Below are 15,147 nucleotides of genomic sequence, written 5' to 3'. Positions count from 1 at the left end.
TCGTGAGGTGGAGAACCGCGGCTCGTTGGACCATACCAAAAACTTACCGTCCATTTTCTGTCTAGTTTGGCTGTGAAAAATGGCATTCTGCGAGGTATCCGACTCCAAGCATCTATTACACGCAGTTCCCTTCCCAGCGTTCGCTCGTAAACTTGTTGGAATGGTTACGTGTCCACTGACAGCAATAGTTCCTGCTGGGTTTGAAACCCACTGTCGTCGACAAGGTGCACTGCTGGTCCTCGGTACCTGTCGGTTACGACCCTTTTACGACCAGTGTCTACACGTCGCTGCATTCCCTGTAGACACGCGGGACAATCAGTGTTGACATACGTAGATTTCGGGCAACCGGTTTCGAGGCGTGGTCGGCGGCACTTCCAGAGACGATAACAACTTTCTGTCAGTTTATCACGTCTCCGCGTCGACCTATCTTACTGCCCTGATTCCATGCAAGCTACTTGCGTCTACTCACCACATCACCACCATCACTTACGACGACGTGGCAGCACGGTAACCATTCTACACTATCTACCGCTACCAAACATACCAGCATGGGGAGAATTGAGGACCATAAACTCCACTGTGTCATCCAGGAGGCCATCAGCTTACCGTCCAATCTTTTATTACATCTTAGAAGCCTCACAGAGCTTTCGTTCATTGTCGACGATGCGGTGTTCAGCCGTAAGCTTGGTTCCTTGCAACTCTCCGCCCTAGTTTACGTTGTGCGAGCGTCTTCACCCCTGAATAACTCCTGCTACCTACATCCATGTGGACCAGCTTACAGTAGTCGGGCTTCGATCTCTACTACCAGACTGACGCTTATGTGATGCCTCGTCGTTCATCCTGTCAGCTGATCCCTTCTTTTAGTCTAGTTGTGTCATAACTTTCGCCTCTGCCCGACTTGATTCAGGACGTCTTAATTAGTTATCCGATCTACCCATTTAATCTCCACCGTTCTTTACTAGCACTGCGTTTGAAAACCTTCTGCTCTCTTCTCGCATGAACTTTGTCACTGGGCTTCACTTCCGCACAAGGTTACACTCCACACAAATAACTTCAGACAAAGCTTCCTAAAACTTACATTGATATTAGATGTTAAAAAAAATGATCCTTTTCAGGAGTGCTTTTCTTGTTACTCCCATTCTGTATTTTATATCTTCTTTATTTGGCAATCATTACTTACTAAGCTGCCCAAATAGCAAAACTTATCTAGAGCCTTTAATGTTTCATTTCCTATTCCAATTACCTTAGCTTCGCCTGACGTAATTCAGCTCCCTTCTGTTGACGATCACCTTAGAATCTTGTTTCAAGGCACTATCCATTTTGCTCAATTGCTCTTCTGAACCCTTTGCCGTTTCTGACACTATTAGAATGTCATCGGCAAACCTCAAAGTATTTGCTTCTTCTCCCCGAATTTTAATTCCTTCTCCTGTAATTTGTCCTTGATGCCGTCAAAATTTCAAAAAGTGAAGATCGGTCAACGTTGTCAAAATGTTTTTGATGTGTGCAAATGTTATAATATATGTAGGCTAGACTTTCTACAACCTATCTTCAAGGATAGGTCATAGGAGACATTATTGCCTCGTCCATAGGTACATTCCTCCTGTACCTAAACTAATCCCGCCCCCCGCCCCCCCCCCCCCCCCCCCCCGATTCAGTTTCTACCCTTTTTCTCGTTCTTATGTAAGTAATTCGTGTCAGAATGTTAGAGAAATGCTTTATTAAAATGTCAGTAACAACTTTCTTTGGAACTGAAATTATTACGTCTTCTTGAAATCTGGCGGTATTTCACCTGTCTCACATCCCTTGCACATTATGTGGTGTAAGACGTTGTGGTCTCCTGACCTTTATTGCTTACATATTCCAACCTCACAATCATGTTCCGCACATCAAGACGCTTCATTCGAACCCAAACTCGATAAGATAAAGTCAATGTTGTATGAATTCATGTAAACGATATGCAATTGACAAGTGAGCGCACTGTGGTTGAAATACTCGAGGCTGGCGTGCACACATACATTCCAGACTCGACGGTCACAGAGGCTTTTAGTTAGGGAGAGAGGCCGCACAGCGGGACGCCAGGCCCTTCAGAAGATGACCCAGCCCATGTCGGCCGGTGACTGCCCGTGTAGAGGACAGTGTGGGCCCGAGTGAAAAGGGGGAACGACCCCGTGTTCGGCTTAAAAGCAAATTCCGCTACATTGTGTGGGAGCGGCCAGCCTACGCATTCTTTACACATAGCACGCAGTTTCAGAGATTTTCACAGGGAGACAGCAAACGCCAAACGCCAAAGCTACAGGTTTCCCGATTTGTCGCCTTAAACGAAACGTCATTCTCCCGTTTTAGAAGAGAAATGCTGATTGGCAGACGATATTTCTGACGCCTTGAGCTGAAGGAATAATGGGAGAGACCGAAAGATATACCCCTTCACGTCTGGCGTGGAGAGTCGCCGTTCTGTGGTCGCTCTTGGAGTGAGAACACGTAACGAGAGCGTGCGCGCTCGTACGTGTACTCAAAGAGCGAGGAACAAGTCTCTCCTCAGTCCTCCGTCAAGAGCGAATCAATGGGCGACTCTATATTGAGTCCTTGCGATTAAGCATTGTTCAGTGTGTTGGCCGCCACACTTATTGTGCGGTGTGAACGGACAGAGTTAAAGTTAAACGCCTGTGAGCGAATTTTGAGTGGCATCTCGGTGGACTGGTTATCTGACCAGTGTACGACGCCAATAGTTAGACTAAGGGCGAATAGGAATCCTTGACTTCATCAAGGCGTAGAGAGAGTTTGATTGGCGAAGGTCAATCCAGATAGAACGAGAGTTATCTTATTTGTCAGCAGCGAGCGGTGCAGACAGCAGTCATCGCGGCTTACAGTACTGTGCGCTACAGCTATTGCGAGCCCCATATTTCCTCCACAACAGAACACTTCACTGCATTTCACACGCGACAGCCTCTACCGTACCTAGCAACATTCTAAAGGATAATTATTCAAGTTGAGTAGGCGTGCCTCTCAGCCATTCTGCCAAGGCAACAAGCATCTTAAACTTTGTATAGAAATTTCATTAGCGAATCCTATCCTTGAGAGGTAACTTCATATTCCGAAAAGAACCAGGATACAACTTGTTCAATTCATAACTAAAAGTGCCATTGTGATTTCTCAGAATTTTGCAAAATCAATAATAACTTTCGTTAGTTTCATGTTTTTCTTACACTAACTAGCACTACTCCAGTACCCAAGTATCCCACTAGTTACGTAAGAAATTTTGTGAATTTTTGTGCCATTTCCTTACAGCGGACGACTCCAGAAGATATTTATTGCTGAAAGTTTTTCAGGCATTTCTCTTTAGAACGTTAGGAGCGTCTGTCTGACTTCTGTAGTAGTGTGGGGGTGAAATCGCATCTTGCAGGAGCCACAGGGTAAAGGGTACATCTCAGATTAATCCGTTGCGCAGAATAACAGAATAACAGATCAACCCCACGCGCTCATAGTGGCATAGTTTTGTCATGTCTGTCCCTTCCAAATATCGCAATAATTCTGGGGGAGTATAGTCAACTCCACAGACTTTGTGTTTTCTTCGGTCTTCGACTGCTGCATCAAATTCTTCTCGCAATATCATACCTCCCATCTCGTCTTCTCTTACTTCCTCTTGTCTTTCTATATACAGCCCCCTTTCTGTAATATAGTCCTCCTGTATTCCTTTACTTGTGTGTCATCTATTCACTTATCTACGTGTTCATTCCACCTCCGTCACATCCTCAGTGCTGATGCGGTGCCGCCTTCCACTTGCACATGTTCTCAGATACATTTGCCTGGTTTGGCGGCCTCCCGAGTATTTCCCGACCTGCATCTCTTCGTTGATTCCTGAATAACATTCTTTTTCAAACGGTTTTCAAATGAAAATTCCATCGCTCAGTGGCATAATTCGAAAGTCATTGTAGAAGCTGGTTGTACCGTATCATTTTTCGTTTAGTGTTAAAAACTTTTCAATTTGTTCATTAAACATTATTTATATGCAACTGTTTGGACTCCGTAGAAATGTTGGAACACGTGAGGCAATACTGACCCTACGACTTATCTTAAAGAATAGATTAAGGAAAGGCAAACCTACGTTTCTAGCATTTGTAGACTTAGAGAAAGCTTTTGACAATGTTGACTGGAATATTCTCTTTCACATTCTGAAGGTGGCAGGGTTAGAATACAGGGAGCGAAAGGCTATTTACAATTTGTACAGAAACCAGATGGCATTTATAAGAGTCGAGGGACATGAAAGGGAAGCAGTGGTTGGGAAGGGAGTGAGACAGGATTGTAGCCTCTCCCCGATGCTATTCAATCTGTATATTGAGCAAGCAGTAAAGGAAACAAACGAAAAGTTCGGAGTAGGTATTAAAATCCATGGAGAAGTAATAAAAACTTTGAGATTCGCCGATGACATTGTAATTCTGTCAGAGACAGCAAAGGACTTGGAAGAGCAGCTGAACGGAATGGACAGTGTCTTGAAAGGAGGATATGAGATGAACATCAACAAAAGCAAAACGAGGATAATGGAATGTAGTCAGTCGAATTAAGTCGAGTGATGCTGAGGGAATTACATTAGGAAATGACACACTTAAAGTAGTAAAGGAGTTTTGCTATTTGGGGAGCAAAATAATTGATGATGGTGGAAGTGGAGAGGATATAAAATGTAGACTGGGAATGGCAAGGAAAGCGTTTCTGAAGAAGAGAAATTTTTTAACATCGAGTATAGATTTAAGTGTCAGGAGGTCGTTTCTCAAAGTATTTGTATGGAATGTAGCCACGTATGGAAGTGAAACATGGACGATGAATAGTTTGGACAAGAAGAGGACAGGAGCTTTCGAAATGTGGTGCTACAGAAGAATGTTCAAGATTAGGTGGGTAGATCACGTAACTAATGAGGAGGTATTGAACAGGATTGGGGAGAAGAGAAGTTTGTGGCACAACTTGACTAGAAGAAGCGATCGGTTGGTAGGACATGTTCTGAGGCATCAAGGGATCACCAATTTAGTACTGGAAGGCAGCGTGGAGGGTAAAAATCGTATAGGGAGACCAAGAGATGAATACACTAAGCAGATTCAGAAGGATGTAGGCTGCAGTAGGTACTGGGAGATGAAAAAGCTTGCACAGTATAGAGTAGCATGGAGAGCTGCATCAAACCAGTCTCAGGACTGAAGACCACAGCAACAACAACATATTCAACTGCAATTAATTTTGAGACCAGCTTTCAAGTATAAAAGTATTAGCGTTCGTTACTGAGGTTCAGTGGAGATAAGCAGAATGAAATTCGTTTAAATGTGTTGCAATTACAGGCATCACTTACTTTTTCGTCTTCGCATCATAGTGACCTCACAGCTTCCAGCATGGCTGCCGACTACAGTTCTGCCAGAGTGGACCTCTCCTCTCATGTCTACGCTTTCTAGCTCTGCGTTTCTCACCATCCTGACGAAATGAAATGCAAACTGCGGCACTGATATGTTCGAATACGGGGTACGCGGCACAGGCTGAGTCAAGTCCTCCATCCTCGGCGGTAGTGAGAGCAGGCTTTCTTGAAACCGAGTCTCATTTATGAAAGCAAAGAAAAAAGGAGTTAGTTCACAGTCATTCCTTTGCTCCACAATTACCTCGGCGACTTGCTAATGTTCAAATGTGTGTGAAATCTTATGGGACTTAACTGCTAAGGTCATCAGTCCCTAAGCTTACACACTACTTAACCTAAATTATCCTAAGGACAAGCAAACACACCCATGCCCGAGGGAGGACTCGAACCTCCGCCGGGACCAGCCGCACAGTCCATGACTGCAGCGTCTAAGACCGCTCGGCTAATCCCGCCCGGCGACTTGCTAATGCTTCATTGCCCTGTATCCATTTCTACAATCAGCTTATTCCTGGCCTTTTTAAAGTCGAATATTTTTCTCGTCTTCTTTGCAAAGGGGAATGGAACACGGTAGAAGACATGTGGGTAATTTTGAGAGACAGAATAGTGAAGGCAGCGGAATATCGCTTTCTTAAAAAGACAGGGCCTCGCAGAAATCCTCGCGTACATCAGGAGGTAGCGAATTTAGTTGAGGAAAGAACGAAATGTGAAAGTACGGCAAATGAGGCAGGCGAGAGGGATACAAACATCTAAGAAATTTAACTAACTGAGAGTGCAAAATGGCTAAGGAGTATTCGCTAGAGGAAAAATGCATGTCGTCAGCACGCATAACTTGGTGAAAGAAAGACAACGCCAATAATAAAGTAAAGAGACCTTTGGAGAAAAGAGAAGCAGCTACCTGAATTTCGAGAGTTCAGTTGGAACACCAGCACTGTGCAAACGAGGGGAGCTCAGACCTGGAAGTAACGTATTTATTTATTTCACTTGTTTATTTTACCCGATCTGATTAGGGTCACCGGGCGCTTTCTTACACCGCACCAGAGTTTCACACATACACTACCTATTTTTACATTACAGTTACCTTAGAAATACTAATACGAAGTTAGTAATAAAGTTATTTGAGGGTGCATAGTCAGAATGTGAGTAAATAATACTGACGATCAACTAATAAAGTTAATGCCTTAAGTACTCCTACTACAACTACTGCTGTCACTAATAACAATAATAATAATAATAATAGTAATAATAATGTTGTTGATGTTGGTGTGGTCTTCAGTCCTGAGACTATTTTGATGCAGCTCTCCATGCTACTCTATCCTGTGAAAGCTTCTTCATCTCCCAGTACCTACTGCAGCCCACATCCTTCTGAATCTGCTTAGTGTATTCATCTCTTGGTCTCCCTCTACGATTTTTACCCTCCACGCTGCCCTCCAATGCTAAATTTGTGATCCCTTGATGCCTCAAAACATGTCCTACCAACCGATCCCTTCTTCTAGTCAAGTTGTGCCACAAACTCCTCTTCTCCCCAAAATCTATTCCATACCTCCTCATTACCTATGCGATCTACCCATCTGATCTTCAGCATTCTTCTGTAGCACCACATTTCGAAAGCTTTTATTCTCCTCTTACCTAAACTATTTATCGTGCACGCTTCACTTTCATACATGGCTACACTCCATACAAATGTTTTCAGAAACAACTTCCTGACACTTAAATCTATACTTCATGTTAACAAATTTCTCTTCAACTGCTCTTCCAAGTGATTTGCTGTCTCTGACAGAATTACAATGTTATCGGCGAACCTCAAAGTTTTTATTTCTTCTCCATGGATTTTAATACCTACTCCGAGCTTTTCTTTTGTTTCCTTTATTACTTGCTCAATATGCAGATTGAATAACATAGGGGAGAGGCTGCAACCCTGTCTCACTCCCTTCCCAACCACTGCTTCCCTTTCATGCCCCTCGACTCTAATAACTGCCATTTGGTTTATGTACAAATTGTAAATAGCCTCTCGCTCCCTGTATTTTACCCCTGCCACCTTCAGAATTTGAAAGAGTGTATTCCAGTCAACATTGTCCAAAGCTTTCTCTAAGTCTACAAATGCTAGGAACGTAGGCTTGCCTTTCCTTAATCTTTCTTCTAAGATAAGTCGTAGGGTCGGTATTGCCTCACGTGTTCCAACATTTCTACGGAATCCAAACTGATCTTCCCCGAGGTCGGCTTCTATCAGTTTTTCTACTCGTCTGTAAAGAACTCGCGTTAGTATTTTGCAGCTGTGACTTATAAAACTGATAGTTCGGTAAATTTCACGTCTGTCAATACAGTAATAATAGTGGAAAATTAAAAAAAAAGAATTTACAGGTGTACAAAATAGATGTTTTCCGATGTAGTGAGTTCTGGGGAAAGGAAATTTAAAGAGAGTAGACCAGCTAAAATAGTGGGAAATGAGGAGGAGCTGCTTCAAAAGACTGAGGTACAGGGATAACGAGTGCGTACAAAGATAATGGTAATCTTTATTGTTGCTTTAGTAGGTATGTTATTAAGTGTGTTGTGAAGCCGGGGATGTTGTTCAGTTCTCTAACATAATGTGCCAGGACTTCGAGAGAGAGGTGAACGTTGGGGCGGCGCAGAAAGGGCTCTGCCCTTGCGGGGACGGATGTTGATGTTGTTCACACAAGAGCGTTAAGGTCGGCGACGGATATGACTGTTGGCGTACGTTGATAAGATAGTAGAAAAGGCAGAGGATATGGACAGCTCTGCACTTGAAAGACCTTGCAGGCTCGCACCATTGTAATCAATAACCGGAAGTACAGGTCAAGAGGGAAGAGATTTTTATGTTGTCGCCGGGCATAAGGAGACACTGATGGCTTCTTGCACACTACAGTTACGTGCTCAGTCCAATTTAGATTTTCATCCATTATTACTTCCAAGATCTTTTCCGAGGGAGCAAAGTTGTTATTTGTACCATTAAAGATAGCACTGACTCCCGAAATTTCCGCATAATTAGCCACGAATTTTCAACCAGTACCGTTTGAGTTCTGGATGGTATGAGTTTTAAGTCTACATCCTGCGCCCATTTTGATAGCGCACGCAGGTCGGCGTTGAGACTTTAGATAGCTGTCTTCATGGTTTATTGCTTTTACTTAGATACAACTGGAGGTCAACATGTTACATAAGGTTTATAAAAGCGAAATGAAATTGAAGGCAATATCATACAAAGGGAAGAGGACGTATATGAAGATGAGACGGTGGATACAATGCTGCAGGAAGAATTTGACAGACCACTGAAAGAATAAAATCGAAACAAGGAATCTGGAGTAGAAGACATTCCCTCCGTACAGCTGATATCACTGTGAAGGCCAATCGTGACAGAACTATTCCATCTGGCGTGCAAGATGTCTGAGACACAGGAATTAGACTTCCAGAACAATGAAATAATTTCAAGGCAAGGAAGTGCCGATAGGTGTGCATATCACCGAAATGTCAGTTTCATAAGTCATGGCTGCAAAATACTGAGACGAGCTATTTACAGAATAATGGAAAAAGTAGACGTCAGGAACACTCAAGAAAAAACTGATCTTCCAAATTACCTGAGAGAATAGGTTAAAGAAAAGAAAAGCATTTTAGACTCAGAGAAAGCTTTCGACAGTGTAGACTGAAACACACACTTCGTAATCCTGAAGGTAACAACTGCGGAATTCTCGTAACAGAATGTTATGGTTGAAATGGCTCTAAGCACTTAGGGACTTAACATCTGAGGTCATAAGCCCCTTAGACTTAGAACTACTTAAACCTAACTACCCTAAGGACATCACACTACTTCCATGTCCGAGACAGGATTTGAACCTGCAACCGTAGCAGTCTCGCGGTTCCGGACTGAAGCGCCTAGAACCGCTCGGCCACACCGGCCGGCCAGAATGTTATATACAGCACCAGACAGCAGTTGTGAAAGTCGAAGGACATGGAAGGAATGCAGTGGCTGAGAACAGAGTCAGGAAAGTTTGTAACCTACCGCCATTGTTATTCATTCTGTACCTTCAGGGAGTAATAAAGCAAATGGAAGAAAATTTTAAAGAAAGAATTAAACGTCAGGGAGAAGCAATAAAAACTTTTAGGTTTCTCGATGACATTTTAAACCTATCACAGGCAGTCAAGGACTAGGAAGAGTGGCTGAACGAAATGGGAGGTGTCTTGAAGTGGGATTGTAAGACGAACGTCAGCAAAACAAAAACAAGAATAATGGAATGTAAAAGCGGGCTGCTCAACCAGGCCACAAAGGCCCAAGGGATATCTATCAGCTGCCGTGTCATCGTCTGATTCGAGGCGTCGTGCGGAGGCTGTACGGAGGGGTGTACGGTCGGCACGCAGCTCTCCCAGACGTTATGCAGACTTTCCAGACAGTGGAGCCGTTGCTACTCTGCTGGATTGCTCCTCAGTAGTAGAAGTGTAACACGGGTTGTACGCGTTTTTCTGTATGCAGGCTGCATACATTTGGAGGCCAAGTTGATTGGTTTATGACCTGTCACCTGTCCCCTAACCTATTGTTAAGCTAATTGATTTATGACACCCTGGATGTAGTCCGTCCTTCTGAGAACCTCCGCCACCCCTACCCCTGTACCCCAACCATGGCAACCCCTCTGTGCAATCCCCCAACACTCTCCTCCTCCCTCGCCAATATAAGCACACTTTTAATATGAAATTAATTGAATAATTAATTAAATCTACCAGTTCATTAACCCCTCCGCCTCTGGGAAATCCCTCGCCCATCACTCCTGCTCTTCACCCCCCCCCCCCTACCCCACTTGGGAACTGCCAGGAAGACTCAGTCGGCGCCGGAGAGGAAGGACCTCATGACACGAAATTCACATCCATGTTAAATATGTAGCAAAGGACATACTGTTTATTAATAAATTTAATTGGTTCAAATGGCTCTGAGCACTATGGGACTTCATTGGGGTAGGACGTCAAACGGGCCGACTTGGAGCAGGAGAGGCACCACAGGACATTTTATTTTCTACTGTCTATAATTTTACAAGTAAATTCATAAAACTTTGTCAGCATGACCAGGAAGGATTCGGGATTCACATTCATACCAGTGGAAGTTCAAAAACATAACAAAATAATTTTGTTACGTGTGAAATTTCATCATTTTTTCGCTTACTATTGGCTGCATTTGTTGCTATAGGTACATTTTTCTTCACAAGTAAGAGAGATTCTTTGATGAATTTTGCACAGCATACAAACCATACTTAAAGGTGTATGAAACTCTAGAATTTTCCAAATCTATTAAAAACTGTGGTAAAAATTGAGATAATTAACTACAAAATTTGATTTTTTTCTAAACACAAAGTTTAAAACGTAACAGCTCATTCATTTTTTCATAAATTAAATAGATTCTAGAGTTTCAGACACCTGTACGTATGGTTTGTATGCTGCGTAAAATTCATCGAAGAGTTTTCCTTACTTATAAAGAAAAGTGTACCTATAGCAACAAATGCAGCCAATAGTAAGTGAAAAAATGATGAAATATCACATGTAAAAAAACTTATTTTGCTATGTTTTTGAACTTCCGCTGCTACGAGTGTGAATCCTTAATCCTTCTTGGTAATGCTGACAAAGTTTTATGAATTTACTTGTAAACGTATAAACAGTGGAAATTAAAATGTCCTGTGGTGCCTCTCCTGCTCCAAATCAGCCCGTTTGACGTCCTACCCCCCTTAACATCTGAGGTCATCAGTGACCTAGACTTAGAACTACTTAAACCTAAGGACATCACACACAACCATGCCCGAGGCACGATTAGAACCTGTGACCGTAGCAGTCGTGTGGTTAATAAAATTTAATTGATGGGGGTTGGACCTCTCTGCCGTTTTGGAAGATGAAGATCATGTAAAATACTCCAAAAAGCAGAAATTAAATAGATCACTTTTTCCGACCATACAGGGATTACCATTACGAAATCTACGTCAACATAAACACCCCTCACTGTTAAAAATGCGAGGAGAGAGGCTGGCACACAGGTCCAGCTCGTGCGGCCCGCAGACTGGAAGCTGCACGAACAAAGGGTCAGGTGATGGCTACCCTCTTCTGACAGGTAAGAGGTGGTAGGAAGCGCTAGCTTTCCGCTGCCGCAAACATCATACATCATGTCCTGCTCTGATTACAGTGCTTGAGATTGGCAGTGGGGAATAGCGTATCGCGAAAAACATTGCTAATGAAGACGTAAACATTCCACAAACATCGCGAACCCCCCCTCCCCCCCCCCCCCCCATAACATGCATACTGCAAATAGACTCTATAAAGCATGCACCTGCTAATAGCTCCGTGCAAATGCACAGTGCTAGAAACATTGCTCCCTTACTGCGACATTTGAGAACAAAAGCACACTCCTCCATAAGTAACCTGTTGCCCACAGGACCACGAAGGCAACCAAACGCATACTGAGCACTACTCACTCACCCAGGGGGAACCTTGAGGGTCGCGACTTGGAAGTCCATGCACCCCAGAGCAGAAGTCGGTGTCCTTTTGATGTCTGATATCTGGTAAATCACCTCCACTATCTCTCAAGTGGCTACTTCCTGATTCTGAGTGAACCAAAAAGTCCAAACACGCAGAGCAAGGTTATCGTCCTTCCTGAGAATACTTCATTCCTATTGGCTACTGATGAATCAATGAAGGTATATATACCATACCGCCTCCACCCCAGGCCTCATTCTACTGTCGTCTGCAGTGGGTCAGCTCTGTTGTCTTGTCCTCAAACGTGAATGCATTAATCGTTAGTTTACTTGCAACGTGAAGCATTTATCAAACAGCAGCAGCGGCAGTGCCAGTGGCGACAAAATCCCAAGATTGTGGCGGGAATGGAAATCACAAGGTAAGCACGTATTTTACTTTATAGCATGAGGTCGGATTTCATAGGGTTTATCTTTGTAAAAAATTTTCCTACTATCAGATCACTGTGTGTTCAGATTTCGATGTATATTAACGTTAAAAACTTTTGTGGCATCAAATCCTTGTGTGTTAAGATTCGAAAGTTGAAGAAAGTATTGCAGCATGTGTTCAGGTTTATGCGTTACTTTTTTTTCTTCTTGTTTTTCAGCATTCATCCATCAAGCCACAGATGACTTGGAGACAGAGACATTGCACCGGCAGCAGCAGTAGCGACAGCATTGTAAGTAGTATATGTATTCCTTTTCATGTACGTAATATGCTGCTGTTATTTAGTGGTCGTCGAGTCTTTGCTCTAGTACATGACTTTTAGAATCAAAATCGTTAACTGTAACTTTTTCACTAAGAAATTCATAGTACTGAATACATGTCATCTTATGCTTTAATATATGCCCAGTGGACCACTGATGACCTGGCTGCTGAAAGCCAACAACAGCAGCGTAGCATTTTAAGTAGCACATATTTTCTTCTTCATATGTATATGTCATATGTTGCTGTTAGCCAAAAGGTTTATCGTATACATAAAAGATGTTGCATATCTTTTGTTGTTGCTGTAGGTGATCTCGAGGAGCAAGAGCAGGGAAGGAAGAGCTTCTTATGCTGACCACATCACAGCTATCATGTAAGTACATATTCGTTCGTCAAATTATTTTATGTATTTATTTATTTATTTGGTGTTTGTATGTGTTTTTTTATATTAGATAGCTACGGTGTTGCTGTAGGTGATTTAGGAGACCTCAATGAACTGATCCGTGCTGGTTCAGGTGAGGAGATGCCTGAGTGGGTGGCGCAGATGGAGAGGGACCTGTGTCGCCATGAGAAGATGGCCAGATGACACGAGGGAACGTCACAGGCCAGAGCGATATAGGTAATTTGTACATATACTCATCCTGCTTATGAATAACCAGCTTACTTTCTTTCCTTGGCGCAGCAGGTGACGTCTGCAACAAGGTATTTATTTCCCGTTATTCTTTCTCTTACACCACTATTTCATTATTTATTTCATTAACAGTACAGCGTAGCCATCCCCTCAAAATGTAAGGTGGGCCGTATGCTTCTGAATCTAATAGCAAAGACTTCTCATTGTTACTGTCTTATTGGTATACAGTTGTTAACGATTTTTTAAAAATAATATAAAGAACATAATATATAAAGATTTCTCTGAGGTGTGGCGTGGCGTGCGGACGTGTTCGGCGAACGCTCCGCTTGTTTTCGGGTTTGTGGTGGGAAAAGGTGGTCGGAGTGCAGTGCAAGTTTCAACGTGGATAGCTAAAGGCGTAATCTGTCACGTTTAGGGTGACCAGACGCCCGGATTAATCCGGACATGTCCTCCTTTTCAGCTCTTTGTCCGGGGTCCGGGCAAATTTTTACAGTGTCCGGCTTTATCGCAAAGTTGAGCGTAATACAGTTAAATTCACAATTCGTCCCGTTCTATTGCTCTTTTCTTAAATACTTCAACTACTGGCTCAGCCTTCGTGATAAACAAGCACGAAGGCGGTGTTAGTAGGTGGCACCAGGATCGTCGATGTTATCGTTGATCGACCTATAAGCGAATGCAAATATCGATTATTTAAAATTTTCGTTTCGTTTCTTCGCTTTGTATTGGCTTGGCTTCCTGTAGTGCACGATTGATTTGTGAGTGTAATTTTTAACCGAGTGAGTTAAGTAAAATATTTGGCTATGCATAAACGAAAGTGTACATTTTCTAATGTCCTTTCCTGCAAATATCCGGCTTTCAAGAAAGGGAGAAATGAATTTGAAGCGGAATGTAAGATATTTGGAGCTGGAACGTACGTCTCGGTGGCCAATAAAGGTAAGAAACAACTCGACAGATTAACTGTCATAGTTTTATTTCATTATTTCATAGCCATTCAATTTATTTGTATTCGGAAGGTTAAAGTGCAGTTTACATGTCGTCAGCTGCTGCTGAATTGTAGATGTTGGTAGCGGTGCGTCGAATGAAGGGAGGTGAACGGTCTTACGTTTGTCGCTTTGTAAACAATTCCGTGTTGCTGACATAACAAAACAATTGACGCCGCACTGTCACCACACTCAATGTTTTTAATTTTTTTATATTGCTCAGTTAACTACCACACAATTGGCAACTAGTTTTAATTGCCGGCAGAAACACGCAATCTTATTGGCTGCCTGAACGCTATAAAACGAAATACATGTTGGTTTGTCACTGAAATGTTAAATTTCTTGCACAGGTGTCCAAGATTTGGAACATCACATTGCCACTCAGAAGCATAAAGAAAACCTTCAGGCTTTCAGTTCAATGTCTAGGATAGAGACATTATTTCAGCAACAACAATCTACTGCTGTAAGCCACAGAGTTCTTGCTGGACAAGGACCATTAGCATTGCATAATGTTAGGCATCATTTTAGCTACAGATCAGTGGATTGTACGCCAAAGAATGTATGTATGTTATGGCTATAAATAATAAACTGATTTATTAAAACTGAACGTATGTTTTATGGGGAATACTGCAGATGAGGATACCACCCGTCAGCTTTGGACAAGTCACATGAAAGTAGCGAATCACGAGTGACATTTAGGCAGCCGTCTTCGTTAAATCTTAAAACTACGCGTAAATATAAAAACAATTGATGCCACTCTGTCTCCACAATCAATGTTTTTTAATTTAAAATAAAAAAAAATATTGGTCTGGGAATCACCAGCTGACCACCACTAACAATCCTTTTGAAGCTGCTTGTCCTCCCTTTTAAACAATTGCATCTGGTCACCCTAGTCACGTGACGTGTTAAAGTCTAGTTCGGAGACGCTAGTTTGACCGTGAGAGGTCTTTCTTTTC

The 15,147-nt window shown here is 42.6% G+C and overlaps 1 long non-coding RNA gene across 1 annotated transcript; it reads left to right on the top strand.

Moving 5' to 3' along the window:
* The first annotated feature begins 12,445 nt into the window (after positions 1 to 12,445).
* LOC124619277 lies at positions 12,446 to 13,181 on the top strand. The gene is made up of 3 exons (XR_006980065.1): positions 12,446 to 12,554; positions 12,889 to 12,953; positions 13,033 to 13,181. It is a non-coding gene; the product is annotated as an uncharacterized LOC124619277 (long non-coding RNA).
* Positions 13,182 to 15,147: the final 1,966 nt, after the last annotated feature.

This window comes from Schistocerca americana, chromosome 6, assembly GCF_021461395.2.
Source record: "Schistocerca americana isolate TAMUIC-IGC-003095 chromosome 6, iqSchAmer2.1, whole genome shotgun sequence".
Lineage (NCBI taxonomy): Eukaryota > Metazoa > Arthropoda > Insecta > Orthoptera > Acrididae > Schistocerca > Schistocerca americana.
This window is presented reverse-complemented; position numbering and strand designations above follow the sequence as displayed.